Here is a 25,495-nt window from a genome sequence, read left to right on the forward strand (position 1 = left end):
CTGGACGGCGAGTGAAACGGTAAGAGGCGCTGCACTGCAGATGAGGTGCCTCCACCTGGGGAGACGGGAGAGGCCAGTTCGCACCGCTTCCCCCCCCCCCCGGACACCCCACGCCGTCTTTCGGCGCAGCATTGTAGGATGGCCACACCAGTGCGGCAACTTTCTGGACACCACCTCGGTGCCATCCAGATCTCGGCGCGTTGTGCTGCCTTCGGCCTATTCGCACATCGGTCCGCTACTGACGCCGCCTCACAGGCCAACGGATTTTGTAGGCTTTTTATAGCCCAAAGCCGCATAACAGGTCATGTGACTTGTTTATAAAACATTTCATTGGTTCATTTTACTTTTGGTTTCCTAATGATGAAATGCTTGATCATATGACCTAAAAATAACACTTTTCATTGGATTGAAACATTTTTTTTCCCAAATGATGAAAGCCCCACCTTTTTTTTCTCACTCAGCAATCCAAAAAGGTTCCGTTAGATGACAACAGAGGGGACAGGCAACAAGAACCATCAGTCAAAAGAGGGGAGGGCAAGTTCTTCCCTACCGGGTCACGTTGGGGCTCCACCGTAAGTCATCGAATTGATAATCTACAGTGTTTCTGGATGTTTCAGACTGAAGCTGGCGTCAGCATGAGAGCACCACCATCTTGTGGCTCCGTCGTGGCCATTCCGCAAGCAATCATGGCAGCCGCTCCCCACCGGAAGCCTGCGGGAGTCGGGGGCTCGATGACTTTTGTAGAATCTTCAAGGCTGAGGGGGCGCTTTCAAGAATGGGGCCCAAGCCCTAGCAGGCAAATGTCCGAGTTCAAATGTGTCCCAGGGCCATTTTAGTTGACCAGGCCCAAATCCGAAGAGCCGGCCGCCATTTTAAGAGTCCTGTGGCAGACGCCTATTGCTGCACCGCAAGAGTGGGCGCAATTCAACTGGATGGTGGGTGAGACGCTGTAGCCGCAAGAACGGGCGCAATTCAACTGGATGGTGGGCGAGACGCTGTAGCCGCAAGAGCGGGCGCAACTCAGCTAAATGGCGGATGAGGCACAGTGCAGCAAAAGTGGGCGGTAAACAGCTGAATGGCGACTGAAACGCTAAAGGGGCGCCCCACTGCAGCAGAGGAGCCTCCACCTGGGGAGGCGGGGGATGCCCGTTCGCGCCGCCTCCCCCCCCCCCGGGGCGCCCCACGCCGTTTTTCGGCGCAGCATTGTAGGATGCCAAGACCAGTGCGGCAACTTACTGGATATCACCTGGGTGCCGTGCGGATCTCGGCGCGTTGTGCTGCCTTCGGCCTATTCGCACAATGGACCGCCACTGACGCCACCTCACAGGCAGACGGATTTTGCCGACTAAAAGACAGACCAATGCAGCCCATTGTTGCTTTGTTTAAAAAAAATTTTTTTTACGTGTTTACTTTGTTGGAGCATTGTATATATTTATAAGTTATTAAAGTGTTATAATCCTACAACTTTCTTGGAGTGCTATATATTTTTAATGTGACACATAATTGTGAAGACTTTGATGTACAAAAAGGCATCCCTGGAATCTTCCGCTTCAGGCTCGGTCCCACACACCCTCACAGTGAGAATCCCCTCCCCAATCACAATACAGGATCGTTATCAGATAGTAGGAACGCGTGTGGTGTGACGGATCTCATGGGGTGGGGGCCTTGATCTACTGTAACTCCTTTGAAGAGGGGGGATTCTTTACAGTTGGGGCCATAAACTACATCCACAGGGCTAGGTGATAGCCTGGGACCGGCCTGGACAATCAGACACAGAGGAAGAGGAGTGTCAGAGGGTGCGGTAGTGAATAGGGTGAAAGGGAGGTGTCGGGCGGGCACAGGGTGTGATTCTCAGGGAAGAGCAGCGCAGATGGGGGAGGTTTATGGCCCATGCATGAGAGAGAGAGCGTGGGTGACCAGTGCGTGGGGGAGATGCTTGCGAGGGTGGGGAACCATGCTGAGGATCGGCGGCGTGCAGAGAGTGGGTCTGGTCAAGGCATCTAAAATGGCTGCCGTGCACGACAAAAGTGTGGCATTGGAAAAAAGGCAAGATGGCGCAGACAATGTTTATCAATACGGATTAATTTATAACAATTATTTTTAACAATATATTTACTCGCAGTGTCAAAATGGCGGTCAACAATTCCTGATTTCCTTCGAATCGAACGTTAACAGACGTCACGCAGCAAAAAAAACGCTCACGGGCAGCCGCTAGAAGACATGTATCAACATATATGAGCATCCTCAGCCACCCTCAGAAAACATAGGGGGTCAGGATACGTCTCCCGTACCCCCTTATACCCATTTCTCACATTGTTTTTCCTCCATCTTGTAATTTAATTAAAACGAAACACAAAATGGCAAATTCCCGTTTTGCGACCCGGTTCCTACCCGGTTCGCGAACCGGAAAGCGCTTCTACAGCGAAAAATCATTTTTTTTTTATTTGCCCCACGGGACCCTTTAATAACCCCAACATCATTCCTAGGGGGTCAAGAAGGGTCTACCTTGCCCCCTTTCATTAAATTCCCCCTTCGTTTTTCTCCTCCTCTTGTCTCTCGATCCTACCGAGAGACAAGATGGCGGCTGTTCCGGACTGTTTAGAATGTTGACAGACACCGGAGAGCCAATCAGCTTCGTTTCGCAAAGTTCCGTACGCGAAAAGTACCCGAACCGGAGCGCTAACCGGGACGCTGTCACAGATATATCTGTTTTTTAAAACGTTAATTTCTCAAAATCCACTGGAGCACATATATTGAGACCTTGCAAAGGCACATCGGGCTAACAGTCCCTACAATTTTGCCAAGTTTCGTGCAAATCCATTCAGCCGTTCTAGCTAAAAGTGAGGCCAAACGCCCTATGGAAAAATGAATGAGAAAAACGCGTTTTGGGACCCCCCTTTTTTCTCGGCCCCCCCTTGACGAAAACCCCCCAAATTTTCAGGGGCTGCTAAGAAACAAAATGTGCCATTTTCCTGAAAATTTCAGCCGATTCCGTCCAAAACGCCAAAGTTATTAGACATAGAATTTTCAAAAGTCCCATAGAGAAAAAATCCTAACTATATATACCTACTGGCGACCGCCAGTAGGTGATATGTATATATATATACATATATATATATATATATTACCTACTGGCGGTCGCCAGAAGGTATATATAGTTAGGATTTTTTCTCTATGGGATTTTTGAAAATTCTATGTCTAATAACTTTGGCGTTTGTGGACGGAATTGGCTGAAATTTTCAGGAAAATTGAACATTTCTTTTCTGAGCAGCACCTGACAATTTGGGGGGGTTTCATCAAGGGGGGGCCGAGAAAAAAGGGGGGTCCCAAAACACTTTTTTCCCATGTTAATTTCCATAGGGCGGTTGGCCTCACTTTTAGCTCGAACGGCTGAATGGATTTGCACGAAACTTGGCAAAATTGTAGGGACTGTTAGCCCGATGTGCCTTTGCTAGGTCTCAATATATGTGCTCCAGTGGATTTTGAGTAATTTAGGTTCAAAAAAAGATATATATCTGGGCGGAGCCTAACCACACATCTGATCTGATTGGCTGTCAGCACTTCATCCAAGAAGTGTTGGCAGCCATCTTGGGACCAATATACATGATAGCACCTCATTAAAAAGCATTGTAGTTAATAGAGGGTTTTAGGACTTTAGTTACATTATAAATCATTTGTTGATGGTACCATACTCGTTTTAGGAATTGTGGTGGGTTCTAAGGTGATTTTACCATGTGAAAAAACCTTCTGCTGTGATATCATGAATATTGTTTGAAAGAAAACTAATATCTCATGATTTTCCCACAGCGATTTGGAAGGGGATCTATAAGCTAAACTGAAAGCATATTTTCTGTAAATTCACATTATCTTTCTCAGTCATGTGAAAATGAAGTCTGACATTCTCAGTAAAACATGTACATCCAACAAGGACAGAGACTGTCAGTTGATTCCTTTGTGTTCTACTGCAGCCTCCTAGAGTGTTCTAAAGAACAACTAGAGCGCTAACAACCCTACTTATTACAAAGGTATGGCACACCTGAAGCCATCTTGATTGGAATAAAGTGGTAACTCTTAAAACATTTAATTTAAAAAGAAACAACATGAGGGGGTATATTTTGCCATAGAAAGTATGATTAGTGCTGCAGAATGAAAAATTAGGGCAAATTTTGAGTGACTTCTCAAATCCTTTTCTATTTCATTAAAACATTCTGACATGCAGTCTCCCAAAATGGCAACCAGAGACAAAAGAGCCCAAATGTATCCCAAATATCACCCAGATGTAGCCCAAGTATAGCCCAATGACAGAATGTCCCAGAGTGTTCTAAAGAACAACTAGAGCGCTAACAGTCCTACTTATTACAAAGGTATGGCACACCTGAAGCCATCTTGATTGGAATAAAGTGGTAACTCTTAAAACATTTAATTTAAAAAGAAACAACATGAGGGGGTATATTTTGCCATAGAAAGTATGATTAGTGCTGCAGAATGAAAAATTAGGGCACATTTTGAGTGACTTTTCAAATCCTCTTCTATTTCATTAAAAAATTCTGACATGCAGTCTCCCAAAATGGCCACCAGAGACAAAAGAGCCCAAATGTATCCCAAATATCACCCAGATATAGCCCAAGTATAGCCCAATGACAGAATGTCCCAGAGTGTTCTAAAGAACAACTAGAGCGCTAACAGTCCTACTTATTACAAAGGTATGGCACACCTGAAGCCATCTTGATTGGAATAAAGTGGTAACTCTTAAAACATTTAATTTAAAAAGGAACAAAATGAGGGGGTATATTTTGCCATATGAATTATGATTAGTGCTGCAGAAAGAAAAATTAGGGCACATTTTGAGTGACTTCTCAAACCCTCTTCAATTTCATTAAAAAATTCTGACATACAGTCTCCCAAGATGGCCACCAGAGACAAAAGAGCCTAAATGTAGCCCAAATATCACCCAGATGTACCCCAAGTATAGCCCAATGACAGAATGTCCCAGAGTGTTCTAAAGAACAACTAGAGCGCTAACAGTCTTACTTATGACAAAAGTATGGCACACCAGAAGCCATCTTGATTGGAATTAAGTGGTAAGTCTGAAAACACTCAATTTAAAAAGGAACAACATGAGGGGGTTAATGCCATAGAAAGTATGATTAGTGCTTCAGAAAGAAAAATTAGGGATCATTTTGAGTGACTTCTCAAATCCTCTTCTATTTCATTAAAAAAATTCTGACATGCAGACTGAAACATGCACTTTGAATACCAGCAGCAGACGTCCCTGGTGAGCAGTAGCTTTACTACAGTGATCTAATGTGCAACTAGAGTGCTAACATTCAGAATTTATGGCAAATGTGTGACACATCTGAATGCCTTCTTGATGGAACCAAAGTAAACAAGCATTGAAAATGCGATAGATCTCGCCCTCGTTTAAGTTAAAGCCATTCTGTTTGTAATGAGGTGGCTTTTTAGCTTTGCTTTTATTAGTGTTTTTTCAACTTTCATGTAAATAACATGCATCTGTATGCATATAAGTATATGTATGCATGCATTTATGTTTGTATTTATATAGATATACAGATGATATATGTTTATATATGTATGTATATATATATATATTCACTGAAAAAACCATAGGCTATAGACCATATATAGTTAGGAATTAGCATTTACAAAACCTTCAAAATTCACTGTAAAACCCATAGGTTATAGACCATATATAGTTAGGAATTAGCATTTACAAAACCTTGAAAATTCACTGAAAAAACCATAGGTTATAGACCATATATAGTTAGGAATTCGCATTTACAAAACCTTATTTTACTCACACAAAACCATTGAAATTCCATATATAGTTAGTTGCACTAACTATATATCGCGCACCCGCAATCCACTGCTGATGATGTCACATATTACATCATTCATGACATGGTCAGTGACATCACTGATGACATCACTGATGACATCTCAAATGACATCACTGATGACATCCCAAATGACATCACTGATGACATCACTGATGACATCTCATTTGACATTACTGATCACATCACTGATGATATCATTCATGTGATAATACGATGAACCTCTTCAGACTCTAATATAACCTTAGATACAATCAGTGTAAACAGACACTCACAGACTGTCACTCATCCATGGAGTTACTCACACACCTAGTCAGTCATGCAAAGAATCAATCACACCTCCATTTCCTCAACTATACAGTTATACAAAGTTTACTTATTCAAACATATACTAACACATATTTACTCTCTTATACAATCCCTGATACAAGTTCACAATGATCCATACAGCCACTCACACATTCACTGGCTCTTATGCACAGTTATTTATATATGTCAACTCTCACATGTACTGTGTTTTACATATGTACTTACTTTGACATGTAGCACTGAGATATCCATTCACTCACCAATACACTCATGCACACAGTCAACCGCCCATACAGCTGTTTCCACATGCACTTTTGAAACCATACATCTAGTGAATCAACTGCTCACACATCTATGCACAGAGTCATACACCTCCCAGCCACCCACACACACACTCAGTCTCCCATACAAATACTTGGGCAACCAATCAATAACCCATATAGTTACTCATATAGCTACTTATCAACACATGCAACAGTTTACAGAACAACAGACATAATGATGCACAAATTAAGACAGTTTAGTCACTAACCCATGCACTCAGTGAGACACATTTAATCACTCACTCATACAGTCAGTCATGCACCTACTAAATCCTTCATCCAGACACTTATACATCCACTCATTCTTCAATATGTAAGACATATTTTAACTTTACAGAAACATACAGTCACTGGATGTTGTCATCAGTGATGTCATCAGTGATGTCATTTGATATGTCATCAGTGATGTCATCAGTGATGTCACTGACCATGTCATGAATGATGTAATATGTGACATCATCAGCAGTGGATTGCGGGTGCGCGATATATAGTCAGTGCAACTAACTATATATGGAATTTCAATGGTTTTGTGTGAGTAAAATAAGGTTTTGTAAATGCGAATTCCTAACTATATATGGTCTATAACCTATGGTTTTTTCAGTGAATATATATATATATATATATATATATATATATATATATATATATATATATATATATATATATATATATATATATATATATTACCTACTGGCGGTCACCAGTTGGTAGTTATAGTTAAAGCAAAGTTTCCATAGGAAATCCGCAACATTCTATTTGGAATAAATTTGGCGCCAATGGACGAATCTTCGCTAATTTCTCCAAGAAAATGGCCTGGTCAGCTCCGCTCCTTCCCTGAAAGTTTGGGGGTGATTCGCCAAGTGGGGGCCGAAAAAAGGGGGGTCCAGAAACGTGTTTTCCCCATGCAATTTTCCATAGAGACTTTTAGCCAGGGCTACAGTTTGAACGGCTGAAAGGAATTACACCAAATGTGGCAGAGAGGTAGATTTCGTTTGGCAGATTGTGTTTTTTGTTAAATGGTGTAAATCCGTTCAGTAGTTCCTGAGAAAATCATAGTGACATCTAGAGACGGAGTACAGTGCGCATACCTTCCCGAGCATGAGCTTCATGCTGATTGGCTGTCAACTGTCTGTCAACACTCGTTTCTAGGAAGTGTTGGCAGCCATCTTGTGCCTCGGTAGAACTGAGTCACAAGAAAACAGGGAAACAAAGATAAAAACAAAGAAAAGGAGACAGGGTAGAAATACCCTGACCCTCTAGGCCTGCTCAAGGGGTCCCACAAGGACCCCCAAGGCCAAAAATCACGGGGTAAACGTACACTGCTGATCCCCCCAAAAAATTAAGGCACCACTCTGAAAACACGCCCCTTGGTGCATTTGCAGAGGGGGAACTAATTCCCCTTGAATACTGGGGGTCCCTGGGGTTTAAGTAGTCCACCGACAACCTCCTGTATGTGCCAGGGGGCTGCCTTGCAGAGACGTGTAAAGAGGCCACGCCCCTTTTTACACCTCTCTGCAACGCAGCCCCATGGTGCATTCTGGAGGTTCCTGGTGGGCTATTTGGCCCCCAGGGACCCCCAATATGCAAGGGGAATTAGTTCCCCCTCTGCAAATGCACCAGGGGGCTGCATTGCAGAGAGGTGTAAAAAGGGGCATGGCCTCATTACACCGCTCTGCAATGCAGCTCCCTGGCGCATACTGGAGGTTCTTGATGGGCTAGTTGGCCCCCTGGGACCCCCAATATGCAATGGGAATTAGTTCACCCTCTGAAAACGCGCCAGGGGGCTGCATTGCAGAGAGGTATACAAAGGGGCGGGGCCTCATTACACCTCTGTGCAACGCAGCCCCCTGGCGCATACTGGAGGTTCCTGGTGGGCTAGTTGTCCTCCAGGGACCCTCAGTATTTAGGGAGACTGAATCCCCCAACTTAGAACGCGCTACGGGGCGCGTTTGCACAGTGGTGAAGGTAGGGTGCAGGGCTTGAGGTGATATGTGTGCAAATATGCCCTCTGGCGCATTTTAAGTTGGGGAATTAATTCCTCTTCAATCCAGAGGTTCCCTTGGGGCCAACTAGTCCAACAGGTACCTCCATTAGGTCCCACAGAGCTGCGTTGCAGCGTGTTGTAAAAAGGGGGCGTGCCCTCTGAAACCTCTCTGCAACACAGCTCCCTTGCGCATACTGGAGGTACCTGGTGGGCTAGTTGGCTCACAGGGGACCTCAGGATTGAAGAGGAATTAATTACCCAATCTAAAACGCACCACAGGGCGTGTTTGCACACATGTCACCTCAGGCCCCACCCCCTTCCTTCACTATTGAGCACAATATTCCTCTAAAATTAGAGGAACTACGAATTCTGATGTACTCACCTGTTATCACAAGAGACGTCGGTACTGCATCTTCGAGCCCAGTACGGACCCTGAAAAGTAAATCTAACCATACTTACAGTAACTTGAATTTCCTTCCATAGGCTAACATTGACTGGTTTCATTTGGAAATTCTTCTAAGTGTGGAGTTTTGGAACCTCTGGGGACCCCCAGTATTCAAGGGGAATTAGTTCCCCTCTGCAAATGCGCCAGGGGTTGTGTTGCAGAGTGGTGCAATCTGTCACCTCAAGCCCTGCCCCCTCCCAGCACCACTCTGCAAACACGCTCCCTGGGGCATTTGCAGAGGGGGGAGTAATTTCCCTTGAATACTGGGGGTCCCTGGGGGCCAACTAGCTCACCAGATTCCTCCAGTAAGGCCATGGAGCTGCTTTGCAGAGTGTTGTAAAAAGGGGCATAGCCTCATTACACCTCTCTGCAATGCAGCTCCCTGGCACATACTGGAGGTTCCTGGTGGGCTAGTTGGCTCCCAGGGACCCCCAATATGCAAGGGGAATTAGTTCCCCCTCTGTGAATGCACCAGGGGGCTGCGTTGCAGGGAGGTGTAAAAAGGGGCGTGGCCTCATTACAACGCTCTGCAATGCAACTCCCTGGCACATCTGGAGGTTCCTGGTGGGCTAGTTGTCCCCAGGGACCCCCAATATGCAAGGGGAATTAGTTCCCCCTCTCTAAGTGCGCCAGGGGGCTGAGTTGCAGAGAGGTGTAAAAAGGGGCGTGGCCTCATTACACCTCTGTGCAACGCAGCCCCTGGCGCATACTAGGGGTTCCTGGTGGGCTAGTTGGCCCCCAGGGACCCCCAGTATGCAAGGGGAATTAATTCTCTCTCTGCAAACGTGCCAGGGGGCTGGGTTGCAGAGAGGTGTAATGAAGCCACACCCCTTTTTACACCTCAATGCAATGCAGCCCCCTGGCGCATACTGGAGGTTCCTGTTGGGCTAGTTGGCCTCCAGGGACCCCCAGCATGCAAGGAGACTTAATCCCCCAACTTAGAACGCGCTACGAGGCGCCTTTGCACAGTTGGGAAGGTAGAGGGCGGGGTTTAAGGTGATATGTGTGCAAACATGACCTGCGGCGAGTTTTAAGTTGGGGACTTAATTCCTCTTCAATCCAGAGGTTCCCTAGGGGCCAACTAGTCCAACAGGTACCTCCATTAAGTGCCACGGAGCTGCATTGCAGCGTGTTATAAAAAGGGGGCGTGCCCTCTGAGCACCTCTCTGCAACACAGCTCCCTTGTGCATACTGGAGGTACCTGGTCGGCTAGTTGGCTCACAGGGGACCTCAGGCTTGAAGAGGAATTAATTGCCCAATCTAAAACGCGCCAGACAGCATGTTTGCACACATGTCACCTCAGGCCCCACCCCCTTCCTTCACTATTGAGCACACTATTCCTCTAAAATCAGAGGAACTACAAATTCTGATGTACTCACCTGTTATCACAAGAGATGTCGGTGTTGCATCTTTGAGCCCAGTACGGACCCTTAAAAGTAAATCTAAGCGTACTTACCAGTAACTTGTATTTCCTTCCATAAGAATCTATTGTGTGGTTTTCACCAGAAAAGTTTCTGTCTTTTTTTGAAACGTACAAATATTCCTCTAAAATCAGCTGAACTACGAATTCCGATTTACTTGCCTGTTTTTAGGAGAGACCTCAGTGCTGCATCTTTCAGCCCACTACTGATCCTGAAAAATTATTCTAACCATACTTACAGTAACTTGAATTTCCTTCCATAGGCTAACATTGACTGGTTTCACTTGGAAATTTTTCTAAGTGTGGAGTTTTGGAAATTTAATAATTTCCTCAAAAAATGAGCAGAACTACGAATTGCAATTTACTCACCTGTTATCAGGAGAGACCTCAGTGCTGCACCTTTCAGCCCACTACTGATCATGAAAAGTAATTCTAATAGTAGTTACAATAACTTGAATTTTGTTCCTTAGGCTAACATTGACTGGGTTGACTTGGAAATTCATCTAAGTGTGGAGTTTTGGAACCTTAAAAATTCCTAAAAAATCAGTCGAACTACGAATTGCAATTTACTCTCCTGTTATCAGGTGATACCTCAGTGCTGCATCTTTCAGCTCACTACTATTCCTGAAAAGTAAATTTAACTGTACTTACCAGTAACTTAAATTTCCTTCCATAGGATATCATTGCCTGCTATATAAAATATATATAAATTCAAAAAATATTAAATAAAAAAAATTACAATTTCAATATTTACAAAAAAAATCTATTCATATTAAAAATAAGTAATGTAATTTAAAAAATAAAATATCTAAAAATAAATACTGCAAAACAATGTAGTAAATTAGTATAAAAAAATAACAATTAATACATTTAAAAATTATCATTTACAAAACCTTTGAAATGCACTGAAAAAAACCATAGGTTTCAGCCACGTTATAGTTAAAAATTAGCATTTAAAAAACCTTTGAAATTCACTGAAAAAACCAGTGGTTTCACACACGTTATAGTTAAAAATTTGCATTTAAAAAACTTTAGAAATTCACTGAAAAAAACATAGGTTTCACACATGTTATAGTTAAAAATGAGCATTTAAAAAACCTTAGAAATTCACTGAAAAAACTATAGGTTTCACACATGTTATTGTTAGCTGGACATTTTAATCATACAAAACCTTTGAAATTCCCCCGTTATAGTTAGTTTAGTTAACGATAACTCGCGCACCCGTAATGCACTGCTGATGATGTCACATATTACATCACTCATGACATGGTCAGTGACATCACTCATGGCATCACTGATGACATCCCAAATGACATTCTAATTTTTAACTATAACATATATATATATTCACTAAAAGCATAGTTTTCAGGGGCGTTATACACTATACTTAGAAATTAGCATTTAAAAAACTTTAGAAATTCACTGAAAAATCTATAGGTTTCAGGGACGTTGTAGTTAGTTTGACATTTCACTCATATAAAACCAGAGAAATTTGTCTGTAATTGTTAGTAGAGCCAACTATAACTTGCACTCCTGCAATGCACTGCTGATGACAACACATATTACATCACTCATGACATGCTCAGTGTTAGACATGGCATATTTGGCGTGGTTGCCCCTGACTTTTTGCCTCTGCCTCCTGTATTTTTCACACTGTGCTGGATTTCAATTTTGTTGGTTTAGTGTATTTGTGCACTTTGCCACTGCTGATCAGTGTCAAAGTGCAAGTGTTCCCTGGGTAAATTGCTATTATAATTGGTTATCCATGATTGGCAGATTTGTTTCATCAGTAGGTCCCTAGTAAAGGACACTGAGTGTGCTAGGGTTGGTGATGCAAATGCTACTAGTGGGCCTGCAGCACTGATTATGCCACCCACATAAGTAGCCCTAAAATGGTGTCTCAGGCCTGCCACTGCAGTGCCTGTGTGCAGTTGCTAACTGCCATACTGACCTGACCAGTGTAGCCACTGGCCAGGTCTAACCCTTCCCTTTCTGTACATATTGGACACCCCGATGGAAGGCCCAAGGTACCCCGCTGGGCAGGGTGCAGTGTATGTGAAAGGTAGAGCATGTAAAAGTGTGGGTGACATGCTCTGATAGTGAAATACTGCTAATTTTGTTTTTCACTATTGAAAGGCTATCTTGCCTATAGGCCAGAATGGGGAATGCTGTGTATAATGTTTTACCTGCGTATCTTCTCATAGGAGCAAGATAGAGAATTGAAGTCTGGTATCCCAGAACTCAGAATTTAATAACCCATCTTTTAAGAAGGATGGTTTTTAAATCCCGTGTTTGAAAACAGTACTTTTAGAAAGTGACTGTTTTCCTGTCTGACCTTTCTGTGTACCTTTGCCTGTTTGTGAATTGACAGTCTGGTTTGTGAGTGACGGGGGCTGGGATGGCTCCAGGAGGTTGGGTGAGTCAGCACTAGGCTGATTAGCTTCATCTGCATCCTGAGTTCTGGGAGGGGGTAGAACCCGGGCCTAAATAGGCTGTGCCTGCCTTCCACCATGCTGGCTCCACCTCCTGCTGGGTTGCTGATGACCCTGCCCCTCTCTCTCAAAGGAAAGAAGGAGTCCTGTAAATATAGTGCTCCAGGGCTGACCAGAACTGGTTTGGTCTAGGCAAAGGCCTCTCTGCCTTCAGAGAACAAAGAGAATATTGGTATAAAAAGGGATACCCAGACCCCAAAACTTTAGATCATCCTGGAATCAATAAGGAACCTCTGCCAAGGAGAAAAGCTGGAAGACTGAAGAGGAAGGACTGCCTTGTAGTGTGTTTGTAGGCTGACCTGCAGTTGCTATTCTGCTTAGGAGAGGGGAAGGACTTTGCAGTTGCTGTGTCCCCTGCTTGAAGAGATCTACAAGGGCCTGAAGATAGCTGGCCTCCTGTTAAGAAGTCTCAGGAACAAAAGGGCTGTACCCCCAGCTTCCCCCTGAACTTTTCTGTGTGAGTTCTGACCTGCCTAGAGTGGTTGATCTATTTGTGGGGCCTCTGGAGTTGTTTCCTGCTGTTTGGGGAGTTGAAAAATAAGAAAAGAAGATCTACAATTTTGCACGCATTGCTTACTTGCGGAGCACATCATCGGCAGTGCGAGAGAATTCCTGTTGGCGCGAACATTGTCCCAGCGCCTGTTGCCAATGCAAGAACCGACGCATCGTTTGATGCAGAGCACATCGCCCCGGTGCAGGAAGGTTCCTGTTGCGGTGAATATCGTCGCTGAGCCTGTCGTCACTGTGAACACCATCGCATCACTTGCTTGCGGACCGCATCCCATCGCTTGCAACATCGTTGCAGAGTCCAGCGCCAACGCATCGAGGAGCGGCGACAGAAGAGGATCAACGCTGCCCCGCGCATCACCGCTGCACCTAAGATCGTCACGAAAATAGTTGCACCGTGCCTGTGCAAGGTGCTTCCTACCGGAGAACCTTCAAGCCGGAATCCATACAAAGTATTGCTCCCCATACAGACCGGATTTGAAGCAAGCCGTCAGCTGCGTGCAGTGGGCTTATCGCAGCGCCTCCCCAGGGTCTCAGGAGTGACGCATTCCTTGTTTTCTGATGCTGCAGCTGCCGCTTGGAATTTTTGTTGCATCTGCAGGTACTTTCGGCATAAAGTGACGCAACTGTGGATTATTTTGGTGCAAAACTTGAACCATTTTTAAAGACTCATTTTGGAACAGTGAATGTTGGATTTTTGTCATTTTGGTCTTGTGCAGTCTAGATAAAAATACTTTATTTTTCTAAACTGGTATAGAGTCCATTTGTGGTGTTTTTACTGTGTTACTGCGAGTGATGGTACAACTACTTTACACATTGCCTTTGGTAAGCCTGTCTGCTCATGCCAAGCTACCAAGGGGGTGAGCAAAGGGGGTGAGCAGGGTTTATCCAAAGAGTGTATCCCCCTTACCCTGTCTAGAAACAATGGTCCCTATTTGGACATTGGTACCTACCTCTGCCAACTAGAGACCCCAGATCTCACACTCAGTGACATCATGGATGACATCACTGATGACATCTCAAATGACATCACTGATGACATCATCCAGTGACTGAGTATTTCTGTTAATGTTAATGTTATTTGGCATTTGTTAAGCGCTCGTACGCCCGGAGGCTTCATGGCGCTGTGGTAAGGAACAGGCGTGGCCATCGGTGGGTGAAGATAAGGCAGCTTAGTGATGCGCCTGGGAAAAGAGCCAGGTCTTCAGAGCGTGTCTGAAGCTGAGGATGTTATCACTAAGTTTCAAGTGAAGAGGGAAAGAGTTCCAGAGGACAGCGGCAAGATGGTCAAAGCAGCTGCCTCCGAGACGCTTTTTCTTGTAAGGAGGGATAGTCAGAAGGGCTTTATGAGCAGACCTGAGATTACGGGGGGGGGCTATATTTTTTAAATAGGTCTCTAATGAAAATGGGCCCGATGTCGTGTAGAGATTTGAAAAGGATACACCCAGCTTTGAAGGCCACACGTTGCTCGACCGGGAACCAATGTAGTTGTTTCAAGCCAGGTCTGACTGCCTTCTAGGAATGTTCAAGAGGAGTCTGGCTGCCTGGTTTTGAACCAGCTGGAGGCGTTTAAGCTCTCCAGTTTGGAGCCCAAGGTATAGACTGTTGGAGAAGTCCAATCTGGACAAAACCAGGGAGATAATGATCTGAGTGAGGGCAGCTTGGGAAAAGAAGCGGGCGATTTTTTTTATTTTCTTCAGCTGAAAAAAACTGGAGGAAACAACAGCTCCAACTTGTTTTTTCAGAGAAAGGTCCTCACTGATGAAAATGCCGAGGCTCTTGACCGAGGATGATTTGGATGGGGGGGCGCCCATGCATGTGGGCCAGAAGCCAGGGTTCCAGCTGAGGGCGCTCTGTCCCGGCAAGACCAGTTCGGTCTTGCCTGGATTAAGTTTTAGATGATTGCAGCTCATCCAACTCAAAATGTGGGACATGGTGTTTTGGAATTCTACCACAGAGTCCTTGGTGTTCAAAGGAAAGATGAGCTGTAAATCATCGGCGTAGTTGAAAATGGTGACCTTAGCGTGCCTGAGGGAGTACAGAAGAGGGCGCAGATACAAATTAAAAAGCAGGGGAGACAGCGAAGAGCCCTGAGGTACTCCGCAGATGGTAGAAATGGTGGGAGCAGTAAAGGAGCCTAGTCTGACCGATTGAGTTCGGTCAGTGATAAATGAACGGATCCAGCTCAGTGCAGGGCCCCTGAGACCTGCCTGTTCGACACGGTCGACCAAGATGGTATAGTCGACCGTGTCGAAAGCAGCAGAGAGGTCTAAAAGCACCAGAGCCTGGTGGATCCCTTCATCCGCATTCCGCCTCAGGGTGTTCTGCACCGAGAGGATGACTGCCTCCGTGGAATGGCAAGGGCGGAAACCGGCTTGATTAGGTGCAAGATATTCCGATTTTTCAAGGAATGTGGAGATGCTGTCGCATACGTGAGACTCCAGGAGTTTGGCGCAGTATGGCAGCAAAGATATGGGCCTATAGTTGAGTGGGTCTAATGGATTGGCTCCTGCCTTTTTTATGAGGGGAATAAGGAGGGCTTTTTTAAAGTTGTTTGGAACTTTGCCCTGAGCAAGTGAACCATTCAGCATGGGAAAAAGACCCCCAGGAATGCTGGTGCCCACCTCTTTCAGGATATCGTCAGGGGAGCCGGATTTGATTTTAGAGAGAAGTTTAGATAAATTAGCGTTTTCAATGGGGGGGGAAAGAGTCCAGGGTAACAGGGTTATAAAAGATGTCTGCAAATAAAAGTGGAGGCTGAGTGGTGGGGATGTTTTGTTTAATGGTGCAGATTTTGTCAAAGAAGAAGGAGTTTAAAGAATTACAAAGTTCCTGAGTGGGTACTGTCGGAAGGGAAGTTCTGTCACTGGTGCTGAGGTCTTCCACAATGTTGAATAGTTCTTTAGATTGATTCTGGGCTTTAAGAATTTTCTCCGAGAAATAGTCGGTTTTGTGTTTTAAAATAAGCTTTAGATAGTTTTTTCGAGCTTTGCAGAAGTTGGCCCTATCTTGTTCTGAATAGGCTGTGCACCACTTTCGCTCCAGTTGGCGGACCTCAAGTTTGTGAGTTTTCAAAAGAGGTGAAAACCACCTGTGGGCGTCATTGGGGCGGGAGCGGGGAAAGCAGGTACAGGGGGCGTGAGCGTCCGCAGCCTGGAGTAGCCACCCTGAAAAAGCCTCTTCCATCTTTTCGATGTCCTGAAAATTTCAAGAACTTTATATCTATATGCCAATGTATATTGAAGAATGATTGGTTTTCTGAGAACCTGTATAGGTGGCTGAGTGTCTGTGTGGGTGGGGGTGTGTGTGACTCCCTGTATGGATGTGTGAGTGGGTGATTCACTGGGTGTATGTGTTTATGAGTGCGTGTGTTAGGTAGTGTATCAGTGAGTGAGTGTACTTATATCTGTGTTGGTGAGTGAATTGATGTGTTAGTAGTAAACATGTAAGTGACTACATTTGTGAAAGGCTGTAGTTGTGAGTGTTGGGAGTATATAAGTGAGTATGTGTAACAGTGAGTGATTGGGACAGTGGCTACATGGATAAGTGTGTGCTTATGTCAGTAATAGTTGAAGTCAGTATGTGTCTGTATGAATAAGTGATGTGGTGTGTGTTTAACTGTATAGGTGAGTAAATGGCAGTGTAATTAATTCTTTAGGTGACTTACTAGGTTTTTGAGTAACTCTTTGGGTGAATGGCAATGTGTGAGTGTCTATATGGGTGTATGAGTGGATATATCAGTGGCTGTATTTATAAATGACTGCGTGTATGAGTAACTGTATGGGTTAGTGGGTGGATGTGTGTTTAGATGTTTGAATCATTGAGTGGGCATGTACGAACCAATATTGCTGTGTCTATGGTTTCAATATTGGTAGTCTGTATTTTAGAGTGGGTGTACGAAAGGTTTTGTTAGGGTGTGAAGATGTACATCAGATGATCACATGGATGATTCCATCAGTGATGTAATTTGCAATGTCATCAGTTATGTTATCTGTGATGTCACTAGCACTTCATGAATAATGTAATATGTGATGTCACCAGCAGTGCATTGCAACTTATAGTTAGCTCTACTAACAGCCGAATTTCTTTGGTTTGATATAAGTGAAATGTCCAACGAACCATAAGGTCCCTGAAACCTATGTTTTTTTCAGTGAATTGCTAAGGTTTTTTAAATGCTATTTTCTAATTGTAATGTCCCTGAAACCTATGATGTTTTCAGTGAATTTCTAAGGCTTTTTAAATGCCAATTTCTAATTATAAAGTCACTACAACTTTGTTTTTTTCAGTGAATTTCTAAAAAAAATTAAATGCTAATTTCTAACTATAACATCCTTTTTCAGTGAATTTCAATGGTTTTTTGAAATGCTAATTTCTAACTATATTGTCCCTGAAATCTATGTTTTTTCAGTGAATTTCAAAGGTTTTTAAATGTTTATTCATAACTATAACATAGCAGTCGCGTTTGCAGAGTGGTAGAAAAATGTGAGCGTGGCCTCTGAACACCTCTTAGCAATCCCACTGTTTGGGATTTACTGGACGTAACAGGAGGGGTAGTTAGCCCCCAATGTAAACCTTGGGGCCAACTACCCCTCCTATTACCTTCAGTAAGTCCCACACAGCAGGATTGCTAACTTCTCATACCAGGTCATGCCCCCTTTCTCCACCACTATGCAAACGCGCCCCCTGGCACGTTGTAAGTTAGAGAATTAATTCCTTTTGAATAGTAACGGTCCCTGGGGGCCAACTAGCCCAACAGGTACCTCCAGCAAGCATCACAGAGCTGGATTACAGAGAGGTGGTCCGAGTCTACACCCATTTTTACACCACTCTGCAAACGCAGTTCCTGGTGCGCTGCTGCTTGGAGGATGAAGTCCACTTTTGTCCTGAGGTCCTCAAGACACAAGAGGACCTCATCGCCCCACAAGCAGTGCACCAGGGCTGTGGGGGGCCACGTGCCCCTGCACATGAATGATAAAGCTTTTGTGTATATTTAACAAGGACCCCCTGAAGATATGAATCTTATAATTCCTAGGTCAGGGAAAACGATATATGTGCAAAGTAACAACCTAGGCAATTAATATTTAAAATACCCTAATGGTAAAAGGTAATAAGTGATTTGCTACAGCTGACTAAAAGACATCGTTTTTTATTTAATATTTAAGACAGTAAGCAATATATTCACATAACACAAAGTTAAAAATCAAACATTACAGTGTACATTATCATAAGCATCATTAAACAGAAATTAAAACACAGTATAAAAACTTGATTCTTTATCTATAATAGATAAGTGGCGAAATTATATGACTCTACGCGCGTTTCGGCGGCCAGCGCCTTCTTCCTGGAGTAGCCACGTAATATCTATAAAAATAAGAATGCATGTCATTTCAAATTCACACATTTATACAGGTTAAAAAAGTCTAACATCAAAACAGAATATAGTTTTAGCAGCCCTAGTTAATAAAAAAGCAGATAGTTAATAAACGACACAATCTAGTTTACATTTTCCTCTATTATTGTCATTTCCCTATAATCTTCCAATTGATACAGGAACAGACATTTCCTAAATGATACGTGGGGAAGGAGGGGGAATTGATGTTGATATCTATCAATCCAATATTTTCAAGTAGCAGAGAGGTTTTCTCAGAATTCAATCTATTCGATATATGGTAAGGGGTCAGATGTATAATGACGGGCAATAGCCCTTTTGGATACAAAAAAAGAGAGAATATCGATATTGATATAAGATGGAAAAATATATAAATACCCAATGAAAAACAGCATTATTGTTCCTCTTTTTTTCGATTTTTATTATTCAAAAGTCACTCAAAATTGAAACATTTGAAACACTTCTTTTATATCATTTTTGGAAAACAGATACTCACTAGTAAGAATTTTTGTTTTAAAGAAACAACCAGGTAATATGTCTGCTTCTTATTATGAATTCTTCCACGTCAGGTGTTGCCGAAGCTTTAAAGAGGAGAGGTCATGCTGACTGTTAGTTTTCTATATAGAGTATTCTAGTTATTGTTACTATTCAAGAGATTACTTTCAGGTGACTTTACCTATTTGATATAGATGATAAATACTCAACGTCCGCCAACCGGAACCCTTTATGTAGATTAGCACTCTATTGGATCCAAGGATGAGCTCTTCTCTGGATATTCTAGGATCTATTTTTACAGCATAGAGGGAGATAAGGAAGCATTCATTTTTCTATTATCAACGGCGATGAAGAAGATAAAGTTACTCATAAACACACTAAAATGGAATAATATTCGATTGTTTCTATTTAGTTTTGATCTTACCTATTGGGAATTATAATGTTCTCTTGATATTATGAATATATTCTTCAGTTCTTGGAAATTATATGTTGGCAAGGTATGCCTTTATATAGCCTCCTATTTGCCTATAAAAGAATAATCAAAGTAAGAACTAATTATCTATCTTTCTGTTTTCTAGCAGTTTGGTCTCTGAGTATCCTGTTTGGCCATCTTACCTAGAATGTCGAATTCCTCTACTTCAGAGGTATGATGAGGTTAAAAAAGATTCTCAAATCTTGTAAGGAAGGGTTGGTATTAAAAGATCTCCCTGCCTGTGAGAGAAAGGGGAGAGAGAGGAGGGGAGGGTTTTGTTAACTTCCATTATATGCAATCTAAATTTTAGTTCATGGGGGCTGGATTCAGTCTCGAGGCTCACCTGAGGATGGTCGGCAGGGCTCCCTACGTCCGGTGGCGGGTAACTACGTCTAGCAACTGCAAGCGCGGGAAAATAATGAACAAAAACCCGTTTGCAACTCTGGTATATATGCCCAAGTTAATAGGTGGAAATCCTTAGCACCTGTTTTCACTTATTTGTTACGTCGTATTACTCATGGGGCGGCAATGTCACCGCGTAGTTTTTAATGTTTATACGGAGTTTTAAGTCGACCTCAATGATTGGAGGTTTACCGTTTGCGGAGTTTTGCGTGTGCTCCAGTGATTGGACAACTCCCGCTCACCAAGTTTATGTTTACGAGCAAACAGCGAAAATTGCATGGTAGTTTCACTTATATATTAACAACGGAGTTTCACATGATGGTTTCAATTATATAATAGTAATGGAGTGGTAGTATTCACGTGTAATTTTTAATGGTTGGAATTCTGACATTAGCGGAATTTTAAGTTGGATTCCATGATTGACAGTCTATCATTCACGGAGTTTAGTGTGAGCTCCATTGATTGGAGAAATAACACTTGCTGAATCTGGTTTAAAAAGTGAAAAAAGACTCTCATTCTGTAGTTTCAATGTATGGGGGAAAAAAGGGGTGTGTCGTTAGTATTATAATAATAAGGCTTAGCGCTTTTCATTTATTACTGCTAATTTTTTATTAATGTTGTTTAAATTTGCACGACGAAAAAAGGGGGGGATTTGCATATTCTATATAATTTTGTAAGGATTTATGGTAGCTAAATATTTTAATTCTATTCGATTCAGAAATCATTTCATCATTTTTCTACAAGGCTACGTTTCATCTCTATTCTGCATCTGTTATTATATCCTTAGGGTCATTAACTTAAAACCTAGTGTGCAATTCAGGATTCTTCACTGAGTGACCTGATAAAAATTTTTATCAGGTAGTGTGGACATACATTCAATATATTCGGTATTAAGTCCTCAACAGATAGCATGCTCCCACGGGATTTCGTTATTTAAGCCTTGGCGAAAGGTATTAAACACGAAAATCCAAAAGACCTCTCTTTTCTTTCGAATGGCCATGCCACCTTTGGAGTCTGCAGTGTGAATTTTCTCTAAAATTCTCCATTTGAAATCGTCAGCGCAATGTCCCTTCTCTATAAAGTGCTTTACCATGGGACATGCAGTTTTTTTGGTTCCTATAGCTGAACGATGTTCGTTTAAACGTATCTGAACATTACGTGAAGTTTCACCTATATATCCTAGGTGGCAAGGGCATTGTATGAAGTAAATCACATTATTTGATTTACAATTCCACATTTCCCTAGCTTTGGTTTTGTGTCCGTTATGTTCAAATTCTTCTCCTCGCAAAATATTTCCACATGAATTGCATGAGGAACAGGGAAAAGTCCCTTTTAATGGATTGTTCGTTAAAATGGATCTCTGATTCAAAATTTCTTCATTTGTATTTTTTCTAAAGCGCGAGTGAACAATGAATTCTTTAATATTTTTATTTCTTTTGTGGGCAAAGAGGGGTTTCATTAATTTTTGGTCATTCGAACAATTGCTATTTAAAATGTGCCAGTTAGAATTTATGACTTGTTTTACTTTTTCATTTAGGGTTGAATGTTTTGTTATGCAGACTATTTGATCATTAGATTTAGGGGATCTTGTTCTTAGAAGACAATCCCGATCGTAGTATCATGCTCGTTTGTAAGAGTCTCTTATCAAACGGTGGGGATAGCCCCTATCAATAAATTTTGTCCTCATTATTGCAGCCTATTTGTCAAAGTCATCCAAGTTTGTGCAGTTGCGCCTGACTCGTAGGAACTGGGAAAAGGTAATACTGTTTTTCTGGGTTCTAGGATGAAAACTACGATAGTGGAGTAATGTATTCCTTGCAGTGGGTTTTGTGTGGAGATCTACTTTTAAGTTTCCTGCATCATTTGTGATTTCTATGTCTAAAAATTCTACCATTTCATTACTAACATGGGAGGTAAAGTGTAAGTTGGGGTTTGCTCCATCAATCCATTGGAGGAATTCTTCCAAAGTCTCTCTCCCATCGGTCCAGACAAAAAAGATGTTGTCAATGTATCTGGACCAATGGGAGATGGACTCGTAAAAGGGGGCAATCTCATTGTAAATGAATTCTTTTTCGAAGGCTGCCATAAAGATGTTGGCTATTGATGGGGTCACTGAAGCCCCCATACTGACACCTTTGATTTGGCGGTATAAATGGGTACCAAATTCAAAAACATTTTCTGTAAGTACAATTTCCAGGCAGGCAAGCAAGAATTCTTTCGGGCATGGAATCTGATGTAGATGAATGAACCAACTAGTAGTTTTTATTGCATCAACTAGTGGAATGTTGCTATATAAAGACTCGACGTCCATTGTGACTAATAATTCATTGTTGGAATTAAAGGGAATTCCTTCAATTTTTTGTATCATATTGCCTGTATCACGTATGTAAGAATCTATTTTAGGGATAAATGGACGCAAGTAATTGTCCACATATTTTGAAAGTGGTTCAGTTGGCGTTCCTATTGTTGAAACTATGGGCCGATATGGGGGGTTGCTAGCATGTTTATGAATTTTAGGGAGACCATAAATACAGGCAATTTTCCCTTGATGGTGGTTTAGGAAGTCAAATTCTTTGGTGTCAATAAATCCATCTTCTAGGGCCGATTTAGTTAGGGACATAATTTTCTTGGATACATTTATCATGGAGTGAGATCTCAGGGGGACGTAAAATGTTGGATCATCTAGCATTTTTAGCATATTGACTTCATATTGTGAGGTGTCAACGATCACTATACCACCTCCTTTATCGCACCCTTTGAAGGTGAGATCTTTATTGTTTGAAAGGGATATTAAGGCTTGATGTTCTTCCTTTTCTAAGTTGTAGATTGGTTTAGGGATAAATCTTAAGGCCTGGTCTAATTTTTTGAGAACGACTAGTTCAAAGGTCGCTACCTCAGGTCCTAATTGTTCAAGGCCTGGACAGAAAGTTGATGTAAGACAAAGGGGTTTTATAGAGGGGTGTTCTTCCTCTATAGTGGTATTAGATCCAAAGAACTTTTTCAGACGAATTTTACGAAAGAATGAGATTACATCACAGTATATCTCAAACAAATTAACTGTAGAATGTGGAACATAGGATAGTCCTTTAGATAACAAATTAGTGCTGTATTTATCTAGTTCTAGTTTAGTTAGATTGAAAATTGGGATCACATGCCTTGCTTCCAACATTGTCTGCTTCTGGTCTCGTGAATGAATTGTGGTTCTTCCTGTTGGTGGTGGTGTTGTAGCTGGTAATTCCCTCTCGGTTGACCCTGGAAGTGAACTCTGGGGCGTCCCCGTCTACCCCCTCGGTTCCCTAAAAAAGGCTGTCTACGGTTTCCTCTATTGGGTGTTCGGTTATAGATCAGGTCAGAATCATAGTAACCCTCATTATTTTCATTTTCTGAGTCTGAGGTTTCTGAAAAAGTATTTACACGTTGTTTTTGTTGTTGCTGATCCCTAGTTTCAGTAGTGTAGTGATTTTGCTGATAAAAATCTGGTCTCAGATAGGGATAGGTGTTTTCAATGGTGGCAAACCTTTTGTCTTTCAGTAATTTGTAATTTTTTCTTTTTTCAAGATAACTGGTGAATGATTCTAATTCCTTATTGCACTCTTCAATTTTCTTCATTAATTCTTCTATACTGCCTATTTTTTTGATCTTATTTTCTAAGTCTTCTACTTCTGATCTTACTTCTGCGGCTAGTTCTTTAGCGGTCTCAACGATGAGCATCATCAGGTCTCTTGAACATCTACTAGCAATTCTCCTCCATTTGTCTAGAAATGCTTTGTAGTGAACAAAGAGACCAGGGATATTTCTCACTCTGAGACCCATGGGGATAATGCCTAGCCGTAAATAAGCCAGCATGAATTCTCCATGCGCTTCAATTCTTTTCAATTTCTTTTTGAGTTCTACTAACTTTTTTGGTGTCATCATTATGTTGACTAGAATTTGTGGTAGTACTACCGAAAGTAGATGATGTTCCCACAAGTGTTTCGAACTCCTCATCTGTGAACCCGAAGGTTTTTTGGAGGGCCATATTGTTGATGGAAAGGATTTTAGGAGTGTGGAAATGAATATAAATATAGAAGAATACAGGGAAATGACAAGCGAGGACTAGATATAACAAATTTTGCTACAAGAAAAGCCCTGCACAGACAGGCTGTGGGAGAAATTGTGTATATTTAACAAGGACCCCCTGAAGATATGAATCTTATAATTCCTAGGTCAGGGAAAACGATATATGTGCAAAGTAACAACCTAGGCAATTAATATTTAAAATACCCTAATGGTAAAAGATAATAAGTGATTTGCTACAGCTGACTAAAAGACATCGTTTTTTATTTAATATTTAAGACAGTAAGCAATATATTCACATAACACAAAGTTAAAAATCAAACATTACAGTGTACATTATCATAAGCATCATTAAACAGAAATTAAAACACAGTATAAAAACTTGATTCTTTATCTATAATAGATAAGTGGCGAAATTATATGACTCTACGCGCGTTTCGGCGGCCAGCGCCTTCTTCCTGGAGTAGCCACGTAATATCTATAAAAATAAGAATGCATGTCATTTCAAATTCACACATTTATACAGGTTAAAAAAGTCTAACATCAAAACAGAATATAGTTTTAGCAGCCATAGTTAATAAAAAAGCAGATAGTTAATAAATGACACAATCTAGTTTACATTTTCCTCTATTATTGTCATTTCCCTATAATCTTCCAATTGATACAGGAACAGACATTTCCTAAATGATACGTGGGGAAGGAGGGGGAATTGATGTTGATATCTATCAATCCAATATTTTCAAGTAGCAGAGAGGTTTTCTCAGAATTCAATCTATTCGATATATGGTAAGGGGTCAGATGTATAATGACGGGCAATAGCCCTTTTGGATACAAAAAAGAGAGAATATCGATATTGATATAAGATGGAAAAATATATAAATACCCAATGAAAAACAGCATTATTGTTCCTCTTTTTTTCGATTTTTATTATTCAAAAGTCACTCAAAATTGAAACATTTGAAACACTTCTTTTATATCATTTTTGGAAAACAGATACTCACTAGTAAGAATTTTTGTTTTAAAGAAACGACCAGGTAATATGTCTGCTTCTTATTATGAATTCTTCCACGTCAGGTGTTGCCGAAGCTTTAAAGAGGAGAGGTCATGCTGACTGTTAGTTTTCTATATAGAGTATTCTAGTTATTGTTACTATTCAAGAGATTACTTTCAGGTGACTTTACCTATTTGATATAGATGATAAATACTCAACGTCCGCCAACCGGAACCCTTTATGTAGATTAGCACTCTATTGGATCCAAGGATGAGCTCTTCTCTGGATATTCTAGGATCTATTTTTACAGCATAGAGGGAGATAAGGAAGCATTCATTTTTCTATTATCAACGGC

At 41.8% G+C, this 25,495-nt stretch overlaps 1 pseudogene; it reads right to left on the reverse strand.

Moving 5' to 3' along the window:
- Positions 1-24,005, reverse strand: part of LOC147722679 (uncharacterized) — an 83,882-nt pseudogene extending 59,877 nt beyond the window's left edge.
- Between the last annotated feature and the right edge of the window lie 1,490 nt (positions 24,006-25,495).

Source organism: Lissotriton vulgaris, chromosome 4_1 (assembly GCF_964263255.1).
Source record: "Lissotriton vulgaris chromosome 4_1, aLisVul1.2, whole genome shotgun sequence".
NCBI lineage: Eukaryota > Metazoa > Chordata > Amphibia > Caudata > Salamandridae > Lissotriton > Lissotriton vulgaris.